At 27.3% G+C, this 16274-nt stretch overlaps 1 pseudogene; it reads left to right on the top strand.

The window, feature by feature from the left end:
- Positions 1–196: 196 nt before the first annotated feature.
- LOC101511276 (cucumisin-like) lies at positions 197–15445 on the top strand (annotated as a pseudogene).
- Positions 15446–16274: the final 829 nt, after the last annotated feature.

Below are 16274 nucleotides of genomic sequence, written 5' to 3'. Positions count from 1 at the left end.
GAGAATATAATTAGAGAACCATAAAAAAATCATGGATACAAATTTTCAATAGTTCAATAACTTGTATTAAAAATTGTGTATCTCTACTTCTTAATTGGTTTTTAAGTTACGTTCAAATACACATGTTTCTGGTGCAGTAGGGTACATCAAATATTTTCATCCTACATGGTCACCTGATGTTATCCGTTCAGCTCTAATGACAACAGGTAATTGAAATATGTAGTTTCACACCTCAATCAAAATGTGCATGCATTAAGAAAACTAAACTTATCCCCTTCTTAGTTTAATTAATATTTGAAAATAGTTGTCTTTTACAAAGTTGAATCTTTATTATAAACATGTGAGGAGTTTAAATTACACTTCTCTTTCCTTTTATATTAAAATATGTATTCTCTTGAAAAATAAGTACATTTATACTTCACTTTATTTTAAATTTTTAATACATTCAAACTTTTATGTTTGTTTTGTCAATTTTTATTGTCAGTATTATTAGTGTATAGTACTGAACTCATTTTGTCAACTAAAAAAATTATAAAACAATAAAAAAAAAATTAGATAAAACTTAAAGTTAATAAATTTAAAATTAATTTATTTTTAAAGTTATAAATAAATAATAAAGTACATAGTTTGGTACAAGTGATACTAACAATTGTAGATTAAGAAGATTTTTGAAGGATTTTTCAAAATTTTCTACTACTTTGAGGTCAATATAGTTTACTTAGTATATCTTAAGCTAATATAAAAAAGAAAACATTGTGTATGACTTGTGTTGCAGCGAAGCAGATGAGTCCCACTTATAATCAAGATGCATAATTTGCTTACGGAGCAGGCCAAATTGACCCTGCTAAGGCTGTGAATCCCGACTTGGTATATGATGCCACAAAAATAGACTACATAAGCTTTTTATGTGGACTAGGCTACAGCCAGTCAGTTTTACAGCTAATCACAGAGGATGTCATTAGTTGCTTCGACACTGTATCAGCAAGGGATTTCAATTATCCATCATTTGCTCTCAAAGCTCCACGCCCCAAACATCACCTAAGTGGAAGCTTTAAAAGGACTGTTTCAAATGTTGGATTACCGATGTCGATATATAGAGCAATTGTGACAGTACCTAAAGGACTCACTGTTTCAGTAAACCCCAGTGTTTTGTCGTTCAGTTCAGTGGGAGAAAAAAAAACATATTTTCTCACCATAGAAGGAAAACTAAAGAAGTCTATCAACTCGGCTTCTTTAGTTTGGGATGATGGAAATTTTCAAGTAAGGAGTCCAATTATTATTTTTGATGAACGAGCAGAGAAAGGCGAGAGTACAAAATTATATTGTATAAATTTTATTTATATTGTAATTTTTAATTTACTATTTTATATCATTATTGAATAAATGGTATTCTTTGTTCAAAAGAAGTATTGTACATTATTATTGAATAAATTGTATTCTTTGTTCAAAAGAAATATTGTACGTTTGTTACAAAAATAAAATTTCATATTGTTCTTTGAATCATGATATGGCTCGTAATATTTCATTAGGCTCACATATAATATTGCAAACAGAGCCACAAAATATAAACGACAAACAAAATAAGTTATTAAAAGAGTGTTGGTTTTAATGTTTTTTTTTTTGTCATGATTGAGTTGTGCATATTAAGCCCATATCCTGTGTTGGACTCTGTTTCTTGGTTTTAAAGCAAAAATTGTGGTATAATATTTTGTTGTTGGTTCAATAATCCGATTGAAACTGAACATAGTGAGAAGAAGATGGAAGCACAGGTGGTTGGCTTGATTTGAAGGAAGTTATTTCTTTTAGTTTTGGGTTAGTGTAGATTAAGTGTCTAGTTGGGTATATGTTATTAAATATTACTGGAAATAAAATTTTTTTTTTGGTTCAATAATCCGATTGAAACTGAACATAGTGAGAAGAAGATGGAAGCACAGGTGGTTGGCTTGATTTGAAGGAAGTTATTTCTTTTAGTTTTGGGTTAGTGTAGATTAAGTGTCTAGTTGGGTATATGTTATTAAATATTACTGGAAATAAAATAATGAGAGAGGAGTGTGATATTTCACTTCTTTGTACTTCTGAAAGTAAGTTCAATATATTATGGTGCTTACATAACAGAATATTAGCATCATGGTGAATTTCACTTTTTCAAAGACAAAATATGATATCTAAGATATTGAGAAAGATTATATCTATCATTATGCTTTCAATTAATTTGGCATTTTACAAATCGCCGGAGGTTTAACCTCTATATTCGTTGAGCACAACGACTTGCATGATACCATGACTAAGAATATAGAATATATAAACCACCACATAGATATCCATCATCTTTTTTTGGTAAGTATATTCAGTTATTTCCAAATCATTCAAAGGATTTGAGAAACAAGAAGCATACCATGTTTTTAAGCACAATCAAATTAAGTATATTTAGTTATTTCCAAATCATTCAAAGGATTTGAGAAACAAGAAGCATACCATGTTTTTAAGCACAATCAAAGAGGGATTTGAGAAATTTGGGGATTGAGAGAAATGAGTGATTTGAAACCGTCACAAGTTGTCTGTTGCAATCTTCAAAATTTTGTGCAGTGTGAGCGGTGACAGAGAGGAAAATAGAGGGTTTTATTCTGAGTGAGGGAAAACTAAAGGGATGGATGAGAGTGGAAGTCAGCAATAAAAATAACTAGGTAGATGCTAATCCGCGTATTGCGCGGGTATATTTTTATTTATTAAATTTAAGTGGATTTAGAAGAAAAAAAAATATGAAGTTTTATGTCATAATTAAGTATTTATATCAATAATATATATACAATTTTACCAATATAATTAATAGAAGAGAAGTATCAATTTAGACGAATGACTTGAATAAATAAAGTACCATATTAATATTGAGATCGTTGGATATGTTAAATATTGAAGTAATACATTTGATAATTGAAATTAAGATATACAATTGAGTTACAAAATATATTACTTTATTGTTGAAACTAAAAATGATTAAAGTAAAATACTTGGAAATACATTCATCTTGTATTTTACTTTATTACTTTTTTGTTGTCTCATTCGATCATTTTAATCATACATCTTTATGGTAATTGTGAATTTTTTTATTTTAAATCGGATATATTAGAATTTTAATTTACAAACATTCAAATTGTTATTAACATTAATAGAGTAATCATAATGATTAACATTTTGGTTTAAAAATCGAAATCAAAAATTTATAACAATTACAAAATATTAATCCTCAAACAATTATAAATATATATTAAATATAAATAATTGCAAATGAATTACTTTAATTTCATACCAATTAACACTATAAAACAATAAATTTAATTAAAATAATTTCAGTAAAATAAAGTTGACCAAAATCCAACAAACATATTTTGTCCATCATTTCTAAATATTTATATGCTATATATATTAACCAATGTTAAAAAACGAAAATCAAATATAAATATTTTTTTGTTCTCTCACTCGATCATTTTAATTTGAAAACTAATTACAAAATATTAATTGTCAAACAATTATACAACAAATATAAAAAATTGCAAAATAAATTACTTTAATTTCATGTCTATTACCACGGTAAAACAACAAATCAAATTTAATTAATTTCAATAAAAAAAAACTTACCAAAATTCAAAGAGTCATGACTTTGTCCATCATTTTTAAATATTTATATACTATATATTTACCAATATTCAAAGTAGAAAATCAAATACAAATATTTTTTGTTCTCTCATTCGATCATTTTAATCATCAATCTTTTGTGATAATTGTGAAATTTTTTATTTTAAAATTGAATAAATTAAATAATTTACAAAAATTTAAACTATTATTAATATTAAATAGAGTAATCATAATGATTAATATTTTGGTTTCAAAACCAAAATTCAAAATTTATAACAATTCGGTTACAAAATATTAATTGCCAAACAATTTTAAGTATACATTAAATACAAATAATTGCAAATGAATTACTTTAATTTCATGTCAATTAACACTATAAAATAACAAATTAAATTTATTTAATTTCAATAAAATTAAATTGATCAAGATTCAAAAAGACATAATTTTGTCAATAATTTATAAATATTTATATATACTATATATATTTACCAATATTAAAAGTTGAAAATTAAATACAAATATTGTTTGTTCTCTCACTCGATCATTTTACTTATCGATCTTTGTATTAATTGTGAATTTTTTTTACTTTCAATCGGATATATTATAATTTTAATAATTTACAAACATTCAAACTATTATTAATATTAATTGAGTAATCATAATCATTAACATTTTGATTTCTCATCCGAAATCTAAAATTTATAACAATTCAGTTACAAACTATGAAATTGTTAAACAATTACAAGTATACATCAAATACAAATAATTGTAAATGAATTACTTTAATTTCATATCAATTAAAACTATAAAACAACAAATTAAATATAATTAGTTTCAGTAAAATAAAACTAACCAAAATTCAAAGAGAAATGACTTTGTCCATCATTTCTAAATATTTATATATTACATATATTTACCAATATTCAAAGTAAAAAATCAAATACAAATATTATTTTTTTCTCTCACTATCATTTTAATAATCGATCTTTGTGGTAATTGTGATATTTTTTAACTTTAAATCGGATACATTAGAATTTTAATTTACAAACATTCAAACTATTATTAATATTAATATAGTAATCATAACCATTAACATTTTGATTTCAAAATCAAAATCTAAAATTTATAACAATTCGGTTACAAAATATTAATTGTCAAACAATTATAAGTATACATCAAATACAAATAATTGCAAATAAATTACTTTAATTTCATGTCAATTAACATTATAAAACAACAAATTAAATTTAATTAGTTTCAGTAAAATAAAACTGACTAAAATTAAAAGAGACATGACTTTGTCCATCATTTCTAAATATTTATATATTATATATATTTACCAATATTCAAAGTAAAAAGTCAAATAAAAATATTTAAATATATATAATAGATGAAATTAAAGTAATTTATTTGTAATTATTTGTATACTTATAATTGTTTGACAGTTAATAGTTTGTAATCAAAATGTTAATGATTATGATTCATTTGCCAATATTAATAATACTGTGAATGTTTGTAAATTAAAATTCTAATAAATCCGATTTAAAATAAAAAAATTCACAATTACCACAAAGATCGATTTAACATTTGATATATTTCTACAATACATTCAGATTTGTGTTCTGAAATTTAAAATGATCAAATTTACTCAATTCAATTCAATGTCAGACATCTTTTAAAACATGCTTAAAATTATTTGAGTCAAACTTTTTCAACTGTAATTTGTAAGCTACTCAACATATACTACATTGAAGTAAAACTAAGAATATGAGACACACAAAGCAAAGTGACACTTAAAAACAACTAAAGAAGGAAAAGAGTTTAGAAGAGAGATGAAAAAAATATTGATGTATAAATATACTTTGTCATAACATTGGAAAACACTAATTCCTTGAATTTTTCATGTACCATTTTGCTCTGGGTATGATGGGTAGCGAAATTTGCCGGCTGGTCTCATCCCAACTTGGATTTCCTGGATAGTCGCAGTGATAGAATTTCATGTAAGAAACTATACATAACATTAAGTCACTATGAGCCAAATTGATTTCAAAGATTGTATAGAATATAATTGAATTTATGACAACAAAATTAGAAAAAGACAAAGAGAATAATTTTTTTTTGTTGCAACAAACCAACCTATACCTCTTTCAGTGTATCTTTGGAGTAGAGTCGACAATTTCGAAGAATAAGATGATTTTGCGAGGATGGCGAATGACTGGGAAGTCATTAAAAAAATTAGGGATTAGAGGAATTAAAAGAGGAAAAAATTATTTAGAAACTAAGTAAAAAATAATGAGGTGAACATGGCACCAAAATTAGAAATAGACAAAGAGAAGAATTTTTTTTGTTGCAACGAACCAACCTATACCTATTTCAGTGTATCTTTGGCCAACCTATACCTCTTGCAGTGTACCTTTGGAGTAGAGTCGGCAATTTCAAAGAAGAAGATGATTTTGCGAGGATGGCAAATGACTGGGACGTACACAAGAGGGAAGAAGAAATTGTTGGAGGAAGTCATTAAAAAAATTAGGGATTAGAGGGATTAAAAGAGGAAAAAAACTATTTAGAAACTAATTAGAAAAAATGAGGTGAAACATAAAAACACACAAGAGAACTCTCTAAGGCGTACACATAAGCTTTTTTGTTGAGGTGGGATATGTTTGCACATGTGGAAGAAATACTATGAAGTGGCATGAGAGTTGACATGAGAGTCTGTTTTAAATATATATAATAGATTAGATACACACCTAAACGGCCGCCGTGAGTGAGGGTTAGGGGAAAAAATGAGTCTAGGAAAATGAGATGGATGGGGTCACAGAAAAATAAAAATAAAGAAATTTTACTTTAAAAAATAAGTAAAATATTTAATTTTACAAATTAGAAAGGGTGAATAAAATAAAACAACTATGTTGTATTTGTCATATTTAATTTAGCGTCGCACAAACCGGCGCTACGCTAATGATTTTAGAAAACAAAAAAAAACTATGTACTAGCATGCGCTGATCCAATGTTAAATTGATGCTAACTAACATTGGTATTGCAGACTGACATTAAATTTGGCAGCTAAATTTATATTTTTTTTTCAAATAATTATATATAACATGTCTATATCATTTTAATAATATATTAATTACATATATCTTTTCGCGTATTATATATATATATATATATATATATCATAGATACTATTTTAATTATATATTAAATATATATTTATATCTTTTATATATACTTTTTATGTATATATTTTGATATTTAAGTTTAAGGTTACATTATTTGGTCGATATGTGGATTACCTTAATTTATTTATTGCTTCTAGTGAGACTGAAAATGTTATCTCATTATATGCTAACAAAGATAAAGTATTTATAAGGTAAATTTACTATTTATTTTTGAGTTTATAAAGTCGAAAATATTATTTATATTATTATATTTTTTAATTTTTATTGACTATTATTGACATACAAACCTTCATAAAAAATAAATTACCTTTAGATTAATTACAAATAATATTTTGTTTCTTTAATATTAATAAATATACAATATTATTACTACTCGTTGTATTTAAATTCTCACAACAAATACTCCCACCATTCAAAATTTCATTTACTCAACCAAATTGAATTCAATCCAAAATTTTCAACTGCAATAACTTTGAAAAAAATATATTTAATTATTTTACTATTGAGTTAACTAATGCTGCATACATTATATTTAACAAATTTTAACATTAAATATTTATTAATAATATTTACTATTTATTATCAACAAAAATATATTTTTCTAAGTAATAAAAAAACCTAAAATATTATTTATATATTCCACATCTTCTATCAAAATAACTAAACATATTAATATTAATATTATTAAAGTGATATGGTTGAGGTGGAAACTGGAAATATAACAAATTGAACATATTTAATTTAAAATATAAGTAAGTCAAATAACATAGAAATATAAACCAAATACATTGAATAGATTTAATTCATTTATATATATATAAATGAAGTTGATGCAATTATTTTTACAAAACCCTCTACACTCAAAGAAAATCGTTCTCCTTCGTCATTTTTCCACTGTCGTGAGAAAAACTCTCTCACCATAATGTCTCATTCTCAATTCGTTTATGTTTGCATTCATATTGTCTTGGTGTCATCGACCACACATCATCATCGTTTCTAAGTTTATTTTTGATTCTTAACGAACTAACAATAGGGACTACAGATAGATGATGCAGAACAAAAGAGAAAGACGGAGAAGAACATAGGAAAAAGACGATAAAGAATGAATGAGAGACTATGCAGCAAAGAGATAACGGGAGGAGAAACAAAATTTAGTTATTTTTTATATAATTTAATAAATAAATATTAATTATTATAAAATAAAATAAAACAAAAGTTTTAAACTTTAAATTTTAGTGATGTTAAATTTAAAATATGGACGAATATACTCATTATTTTCAATTGATTTAATTTAATACTATCAAAATATTTTCAGTTGTACCATAAAAATTCCAAATTACTAATAATAACTAAAAAACATAGAGTTGCCCATGTGGCATCGCTAACGCAATTATAATTGGTAGTTCCACGTCATCTTCCTTTGGTCAACTTCAATTGACATCTCATCGGGGACAAAAATCACATATAGAGAATTTAAAAAGTAGAAAATTTTATAGGAATTCAAAGTAAAATATTGGTATTTTATAATGATTAAAAATTTATTTAATTCTATAATTTTTATAATGTTCTTTTTTGGGTTAAATAAATGTTTAATCTTTATAAAATTTTAATCTTTTTTAGTCTCTTTAAAAAATTTAACATTTTTAATTTTACAAAATTATTATATAAATATTTTTAGTCTCTCTTAAAATGTCATAAATATTTTTGAATAAGATTTTTATAAACAAGAAAACAATACTGCATAAAGTTCTTTCATAAAACAGTAATTCAAAATTTGATTTTTAAATTCACATTTTTTTTGTTACTTTCATCTTAGATTTATAACATTTAAAAATTTTATATTTAATTTATTTTAAATTAAAAATTTCTAAATTTTTATGGAAATTTTTTTTATAACGTTTTAAACGTCTATGTAAAAAATCATTAAAAAATTTAAAAATTCAAATACAATTAAGCACATTTCTTTTCAAATAAGGAGGTAGAAATTTTTTCTAAAAACTAAGAAACATAGTTTTTTTAGGGAAACTAAAATAGGGAATGGACAAATTATAGTTAATACAATAAAATTTATTGTTATTTTATAAATGTCACTGAATAGAACTGAACTCTATCTCTTCTTATTTTTTGTTGTTGTTACAACGTAGAAATATTAAACGATTAAATTAATAAGTTAGTAATATTTTAGATATTTAATTAAAAAAAGTCATGTGAAACTTGTCGTGTGAAAATTTTAAAAAGTAGAGATTAAAATCGACAAAATACAAAAAGTATTCAAGGGACGAAAGATGGAAGAAATTTTGCAAAGTCTATGCATCTGATATCCTAGAGATGAAAAATTTATTTCAGCATTTTTTTATAGATAAACAACTGATATCCTAGCTAAGTTAGCACACCATTTACTCAACAATCATCCCATCACCATCTACCGCATGAGTGCATAGTTTAACTTTGATTCTATCTACAATAAGTTGAAAATGAATAGCTTTTGGATTTCCTTTGAAGATTGGAACACCTAAGTATTATAAAAGGGCAGGGTTTGTCTCATTTTGGCTATTCTATTGAAGTAATTAGTGCTCCTATCCCTTCACCGTGCCATTTCATCCTTGCTTTCTTGGACTTCAACTTCTACACTTAGAGAGATTCTCAAGGTATCTTTTATATGAAAGAATAAATTACATACATCTATATCATGTTAGTTTGGTGTGAACATTTTTTGTTTAAAATTGTAGCTATATTTAACCGCACTAGGAGTAGATATTATAGCTAGTTGATCTCTAATTTTTTTTAATTTTTGAGCATCTTCATGAGAATATAACATTAAAGTTTGAGATTGTGTCAATTTAAATATTACGTTTACACGTGTCTGGTACAATAAGTACATAAAATCATTTCATCTTACATAATCACCTGTTGTTATCTATTCAACTTTAACCACAACAAATAGTTGAAATTAGTAGTGTCACATCTCAATCAACATGTCCATGCATAAAGAAAATTAAACTTATCCATGCTTAATTTAAGTAACATTTGAAAAAAATTGTCTTTAGAAAGTTGAATCTCTATTACAAGTAGGTGAGAAGCTTACATTACACTTTTATTTTCTTTCATTATTAAAATATATATTCTATTGAAAAATAAGTACATTTATATTTCACTTTGATGTAAGTTTTTGAATACACTCGTCTTTTATGTTTGTTTTGCCACGTTTATTATAGTCGAAATTGTTAAGATATTCCTTTGAAGGAAACTATGTTAGCATGATGTCTCATTCAACATCGCATACCTACAAAAGATAATTTGCTTAGAAGATGAGCTAAATGCATTGATTCATTGCTTTGTGTGGTGAGTTGTGGTGATGAGGAATCTATTTCCCTTTTGTTTATGTTTTTCCAATGTTTAGATCGATTTGAGTGGTTATTTTGAGGTGGCATGGGTTGAGTTGCACGCTACATAAAGAGATTGAAGCTAATTTTATTCAATTTTACGGTTTTGGTCAGGGTGGACGAAGCATCTGATCCAAATTTAGCGCCATTTTATTGGCTTCTGTATGTTATATACAGAAATCTCGTAACTCGATTATTTTTAATCATAAAGTGTGTGATGTTGCATTATTAATTGAAAATGTACACATTTCTTGGACGTGGTTTAGAATTAAGGACACTAATTTTGTGTATGATTTTCATTTATGGAGAAGACCATATTCTTTTAATGGAGAACACTAAATTGCACACAATCATTCTTATAAAAAAGATTTAGTTCAAAAACAGAATTTGTGAAATTAATCCCTAAATTTTGAAAATTAGGAAATATATTCTTAAAATTATACAATAGTAATCAAAATATTACATATTAATACTCTATTGTTAAAGACTACAATATAATATGTTAATTGAATATTTAACCCCTCCACGTTGATTTCATATTAATGTCATTACAAAAAACTAATGTTTGTGCTCACTTATTTACATGTATGTCACTAATATCTTTTATTGTTTTCATTTATTAGTTTTAAAAACAATAAAAGTGAGAATAGTTTTAAAAACAGAATCCATTTGATTTATTTACACTTGTTTCATTGCATGTTTGTATTTACACATTTTTTCTTGCGTGCATAGCTTGAAAATGGAAGGGACATCTTTTGTATATCTTTTGCTTCTCCTTGTTAACATTTCTTCACTATTGCTACAATGTCACGGAACATCCAAAGATGACCTAAAGGCAAATAATATTCTTCATCTCTCTTTATCAAATGTCAAGGTTCATATTTTACTTATGTTCTTATTTATGATAAATGTTTGTTTTAAATGTAGACTTACATTGTCTACACCGGCAAGACTATGAACGATGAAGTTTCATCATTGGCCCGTCATCAAAACATGTTAGAAGTTGCAAGCAGGTCGAGTCTATTGGTTAAAAATACATAGCAAATATTTGAAAAATTTACTGCTTTAATAAAAAACAAAAATATAAATTGTATACTTGACTTAATTACTTACCACTTTTTTCTATTCACAATTTCAGCAAACAAGAATCAAAGTCTATACTCAAGCACTATAAACGTAGTTTTAGTGGCTTTGTGGCAGACTTAATTAACAGAGGAAGAAGCTAATAAAATGGCCGGTAATAAAGAAATTATATATTTTTTAATTGAAAAATGACCAATCTTTTCTACTTAAATATTTGTATGTTTGTTAACCATTAAAATTGGTAATGTAGTGCATGAAGGGGTTGTATCTGTCTTTCCCAATGAAAAAAAATAAGTCCTCACAACAAAATCTTGGGACTTTATTAGTTTTCCAATAAATGTGGAGATAGCACAACCAGAGAGTGACATTATCATAGGAGTAATCGATCATGGGATTTGGCCGGAGTCTCAGAGTTTCAATGATATAGGATTGAGCTCACCTCCTAGCAAATGGAAGGGACCCTGCCAAGCTTTTGATTTCCACTGCAACAAGTAATATGCTATAAATTCATAGTCAATTTTCCTAAAGTTGCAAAAAAAAATTAATCACCACAGTAAGTGGATATTGGTTGTTGAATGAAGATCTAATGACACATATTTTACCATCCTCAAAATGATTTAAAATACAAAAGATACTATGAGTTGTCTAATCTTCACTCTACGACCAATAATGTGACTGCTAGTAATCTCATATGGTAGAAATTTCATATTTCTATAACTTATGTTGAAATGCTAATAATATAAAATACTTTTTTGTAGTAAAATAATTGAAGCTAAATATTATAAAAGTAATTTTGATAAAGACTTGAGCGTATCTCCAAGAGACACAAATGGGCATGGAACCCATGTAGCTTCAATAGCAGCTGGAAACCCTGTTAGCATGGCCAATATGTTAGGGTTTGGGCAAGGAATGACAAGAGGTGGGGCTTCATCAGCACGAATTGCCGTTTATAAAGTGTGTTGGTCTGGTGGATGCGAGGACATGGACATTCTCGCCGCATTTGATGATGCTATTGCTGATGGAGTCGACATAATTTCGTTTTCGCTTGGACGAAAAATAACTGCCGATACTCATTCAGCGATGCATTATCCATTGGTGCATTCCATGCAATGAAAAATGGAATACTAACTGTATGTGCGGCTGGGAACTCAAGTCCAAATCATGCATCGGTAATGAATGTTGCACCTTGGGCAATTTCTGTGGCTGCAACCACTTTGGATAGAAAATTTGTTACCCAAGTCAAATTAGGGAATAACAAATTTTATGAGGTAAATCACTATTTTTATTCTCACAGTAGTCTCTGTTTCTTAAATTACTTTGGTTTGGAAAAACAATTTGGTTTGGAAGTTCATGATATGAATATTTAATTAGAAGATTAATCATTTTTATATATCATAACAGTGATAAGAATGATGATATATTTGCTTCATGTACAGGGTACCTCTATGAATAATTTTGATCTAAAAGGAGAATTGTATCCTCTTATCTATTCCAGATATGCACCGAATAAGGAAGCAGGCTTCGATGGAGATTCATCTCGGTATTTTGCCTTCATATCTTTAAATTTAAAAACAATGTAAAAATTTACAATTATGACAAACCAATGAAGGCGAAAATTTGTCAAATATATATATGCCATACTTTTAAGGGGCATTCGATATATTTAACCCAATAACATTTAAAATAGTCACGTGCTACAAAATTGAATTGCAGAATATTCCCAAAAATATGTTATTTTGCTAATGAAATTGTTCCAAAATTGCAGAAATTGCCCCTTCAATTCGTTGGATGAAAAATTGGTGAAAGGAAAAATTGTTCTATGCGAAGGAAATGAAGGGGACTCAGAGGCATTTAGAGTAGGTGTTGTGGGCCTCTTGATACAAGGGACAACATATATAAATGTCGCATACAGTTTTCCTTTGCCTGCGTGTTATCTTCACAACAAGGATGCCACCAAAATACGCAAATACATGCATTCTAAAAGGTATTAAATCAGAGTTCCTTATTCACTAACAATAATTTACAAAACCAAACTCATCTAATTTTTATTGTATAAATCATTTTGCAGAACTCCAACTGCAACAATTTTCAAAACAAATGAGTTAAGAGATACTTTGGCACCCGAGGTGCCCTCTTTCTCAAGAAGGGGTCCAAACAATGTTACACTTGAGATTCTCAAGGTATCTTTCATATGAATTAATAAATTAAATAAATCTTTATCATGTTAATTTCTTGTTAACATTTTTTTGTTTAATATTGCAGCCTGATTTAACTGCTCCAGGAGTAGATATTATAGCTAGTTGGTCTCTACTTTCCTCAATTTCTGAATATTTTGGTGAGAACAAAACATTAGAGTTCAATATTGTGTCAGGAACATCAATGTCCTGTCCACGTGTTTCTGGTGCAACAGGGTACATCAAATCTTTTCATCCTACATGGTCACCTGCTGTTATCCGTTCAGCTCTAATGACAACAGGTAATTGAAATGAGTAGTTTCACACCTCAATCAAAATGTGCATGCATTAAGAAAACTAAACTTATCCCGCTGCATAGTTTACTTAATATTTGAAAATAGTTGTCTTTTACAAAGTTGAATCTTTATTATAAACAGGTGAAGATTTTAAATTACACTTCTCTTTCCTTTTATATTAAAATATGTATTCTCTTGAAAAATAAGTACATTTATACTTCACTTTATTTTAAATTTTTAATACATTCAAACTTTTATGTTTGTTTTGTCAATTTTTATTGTCAGTATTATTAGTGTATAGTACTGAACTTATTTTGTCAACTAAAAAAATTATAAACAATAAAAAAAATAGATAAAACTTAAAGTTAATAAATTTAAAATTAATTTATCTTTAAAGTTATTAATAAATAATAAAGTACATAGCTTGGTACAAGTGATACTAACAATTGTAGATTAAGAAGATTTTTGAAGGATTTTTCAAAATTTTCTACTACTTTGAGGTCAATATAGTTTACTTAGTATATCTTAAGCTAATATAAAAAAGAAAACATTGTGTATGACTTGTGTTGCAGCGAAGCAGATGAGTCCCACTTATAATCAAGATGCAGAATTTGCTTACGGAGCAGGCCAAATTGACCCTGTTAAGGCTGTGAATCCCGGCATGGTATATGATGCCACGGAAATAGACTGCATAAGCTTTTTATGTGGACTAGGCTACAGCCAGTCAGTTTTACAGCTAATCACAGAGGATGTCATTAGTTGCTTCGACACTGTATCAGCAAGAGATTTGAATTATCCATCCTTTGTTCTCAAAGCTCCACGTCCCAAACATCACCTAAGTGGAAGCTTTAAAAGGACTGTTACAAATGTTGGATTACCGATGTCGATATATAGAGCAATTGTGATAGTACCTAAAGGACTCACTGTTTCAGTAAACCCTAGTGTTTTGTCGTTCACTTCACTGGGAGAAAAAAAAAACATATGTTCTCACCATAGAAGGAAAACTAAAGAAGTCTATCAACTTGGCTTCTTTAGTTTGGGATGATGGAAATTTTCAAGTAAGGAGTCCAATTATTATTTTGGATGAACGAGCAGAGGAAGACGAGAGTACAAAATTATATTGTATAAATTTTATTTATATTGTAATTTTTAATTTACTATTTTATATCATTATTGAATAAATGGTATTCTTTGTTCAAAAGAAATATTGTACATTATTATTGAATAAATTGTATTCTTTTGTTCATTATATTTTTTAATACATTCATATATTATAATTTTAAATAAATTTGTGTATTTTAATATGGAAGTAACTTTTTTAATAATTTTTCATATATTCTTATTTTATGATTATTTTCATAAATTTATAAATTAGTGATTGAGAGGAGGATCGAAGGAGATTAGGCATTGAGAGCATGATTGAGAGGAGAGAAATGAGGAGAGGTCCACATCAGCTTTTTGGCTGACGTGAGAAATATTTATATAGGTGGATGAAATAGAATGAGGTGGCATTCGGGGTGAGGTGACATTCGGGGGTCTGTTTTAAATATATATAATAGATTCTCCTATGTTACAAAATGTCCTTATGCAAATTCTTTGCAGGGACTCCAACTGATTGCACTTCTTTGGGAATTTCCAAATCACTCTTTCCTACGATAGTTGATCTGATATGGTACTCATGCCTCACCATTTGAGTTTTTATTTTTCAATTCTGACAATTACATTGTTGGAATGGACTTTTTACTTTTCCTTACTCTATCTGCTTCTTGGCTATTTTCCTTAATCACTGAATGCAAGTCTTTGAAAGGTGTTTGTAAAACTTATAAGACATTAAGATTTTGTCCCTTATTTGAGCTTCTTCTTGTTTTTTACTTTCATTATTTTGTTTTGAAACTTTATTTTTCTGAGAAATTCCTCATACATAAGATCTTTTTGACTAAGCTTTGTGAGATAAAAAATTGTCCAATTGATCAATAGCAAAATGAAACTGCTAGAACCAAATATGTTAGGTAAATGACCTATAATTAAAATTGCTAAGTAAGAAACATAATTATCAGAAAATTAGCAGAGAAAGGAAAAAACCTGTTTAGAAGAAACACCTGGTTTGTTGCAAAATTGTTCTTCTTTACCTAGACTTCATATTCTATTCAATTGAAAAAGAACACTGACTAAGGGTTAAAACACCGACGAAGGGAAGAAGACGAATGGAAATAGAAAAGACAAGAACAAACATTTGCTCCACAAAGGACAATACTTCTCGACTGTGAAAGAAATCGACATCTACACTTCTCGATGGCAACGTTTCTCCACAAAGGACAACAATCCAATGGTTAAATTGATTTTAAGCTTACAAATACAACGGTTAAATCGATCTTAATACCGACCAACAGATAATCTTATGATTGAAACAATCTTAATTAGACTAAACTAGTAATAAGACTTTAGATGATTCTATGTTTAAATCGATCTTCACCGAGGTTGTGTTGGTAAACTATCAACCACCAATTTAAAACTTGAGCTTTC

Source organism: Cicer arietinum, chromosome 1 (assembly GCF_000331145.2).
Source record: "Cicer arietinum cultivar CDC Frontier isolate Library 1 chromosome 1, Cicar.CDCFrontier_v2.0, whole genome shotgun sequence".
NCBI lineage: Eukaryota > Viridiplantae > Streptophyta > Magnoliopsida > Fabales > Fabaceae > Cicer > Cicer arietinum.
The sequence above is the reverse complement of the archived record's forward strand: the minus strand, read 5'-3'. Positions and strand labels throughout refer to the sequence as shown.